This window comes from Bufo gargarizans, chromosome 3 (assembly GCF_014858855.1).
Source record: "Bufo gargarizans isolate SCDJY-AF-19 chromosome 3, ASM1485885v1, whole genome shotgun sequence".
NCBI classification, from domain to species: Eukaryota; Metazoa; Chordata; class Amphibia; order Anura; family Bufonidae; genus Bufo; species Bufo gargarizans.
The window spans coordinates 7,202,161-7,204,319 of NC_058082.1; positions in this window are offsets into that span (position 1 = coordinate 7,202,161).

The following is a 2,159-nucleotide window of genomic DNA, read 5'->3' on the forward strand; positions in this document are numbered from 1 at the left end:
CATTTGTACGGCTTGTAAATGCACGGTACACCTCTATATCACCGATACCGGCGCCCGCTGTCAGTTATCATAAACATGAATCCATGGAAATTGAACTAAGCAATAATTGGTGCCACTCGTCAGATCTAAGGGGACAGGAATCGGAGATCACCAACGCTGCGCTCTGATTGGTTGGTATCACCACTGGATCAGAATCTCCATCTTTAGTTTGATATTAAATTAACATTGAAGCAGCTGAGAAAATGGTAAAAAGGTAATAGGGAGTCTGCGGCGAACGCTTACCGGTCGGAATGTCGGACTGTTCCTGGTCACATGTCTGTATCCATGGAAACATGAAATATGAAAATATATTACAGCCTGAATCCAGATGAGAAAACCATGGGCCCCTGACAGGCACAGATCATCTGCTGTAACAATGACATGGCCCCTGAGCCGTCTCCTTATAACCTTGACTGAGCGTGTAATTAGATTGTAAGCTCAGCGGGGAAGGAATGCTGCATCTGCGGAACATAAAGTAACAGTCTGCACGTGTCAGCAATCCAGAAGATGCCCAGGTTATACCATCTGTACATAAATAATTATATACAGGAGATGCCCAGGTTATACCAGCTGTACATAAATAATTATATACAGGAGATGCCCAGGTTATACCAGCTGTACATAAATAATTATATACAGGAGATGCCCAGGTTATACCAGCTGTACATATAAATATACAGGAGATGCCCAGGTTATACCAGCTGTACATATATAACTAATACAGGAGATGCCCGGGTTATACCAGCTGTACATATATAATTATATACAGGAATGCCCGGGTTATACCAGCTGTACATATATAATTATATATAGGAGATGCCCAGGTTATACCAGCTGTACATATATAATTATACAGGAGATGCCCGGGTTATACCATCTGTACATAAATAATTATATACAGGAGATGCCCAGGTTATACCAGCTGTACATATATAATTATATACAGGAGATGCCCAGGTTATACCAGCTGTACATATATAATTATATACAGGAGATACCCAGGTTATCCAGCTGTACATATATAACTATATACAGGAGATGCCCAGGTTATACCAGCTGTACATATATAACTATATACAGGAGATGCCCAGGTTATACCAGCTGTACATATATAACTATATACAGGAGATGCCCGGGTTATACCAGCTGTACATATAATTATATACAGGAGATGCCCAGGTTATACCAGCTGTACATATATAATTATACAGGAGATACCCAGGTTATACCAGCTGTACATATATAATTATATACAGGAGATGCCCAGGTTATACCAGCTGTACATTATAATTATATACAGGAATACCCAGGTTATACCAGCTGTACATATATAATTATATACGGGAGATGCCCAGGTTATACCGGCTGTACATATATAATTATATACAGGATATGCCCAGGTTATACCGCTGTACATATATAATTATATACAGGATATGCCCAGGTTATACCGGCTGTACATATATTATATACAGGAGATGCCCAGGTTATACGGCTGTACATATATACTTATATACAGGATATGCCCAGGTATACCAGCTGTACATATAATTATATACAGGAGATGCCCAGGTTATACCGGCTGTACATATATAATTATACACAGGAGATGCCCAGGTTATACCGGCTGTACATATATATTTATATACAGGAGATGCCCAGGTTATACCGGCTGTACATATATACTTATATACAGGATATGCCCAGGTTATACCAGAGATATCCTGAGTAGAGGTCGGTGCTGGGGTCAGTGATGAGTATTTCATTACGGCCTCATTAGCAGATTATATCTTTACATCCCTGACGTTAATTTTCATTAGTTCCTATGTTATACCGGACAATGTAATTTCTTGTAGGAAACCTGAAAATATTGTAAATCCAATACAAACCTTATTACGGGCTGGAGTAGGATGATAATGGGATGGGAACAGTCAGGAGACGTCGTCCTCTGGGGACTGAGATGAAGACAGTTCCCGATCAATAACGTAGTCGCTACGGATGTTTCCTGTAGATTGTCAGCTCTTATTCACTGCGAGTGATAGAAGGAAGGGATCGGGCTGATACATTGAGATTTAGGGAGCATGTCCCTTTAAGACAGAAAAACACAAGTCCTTCCGTCA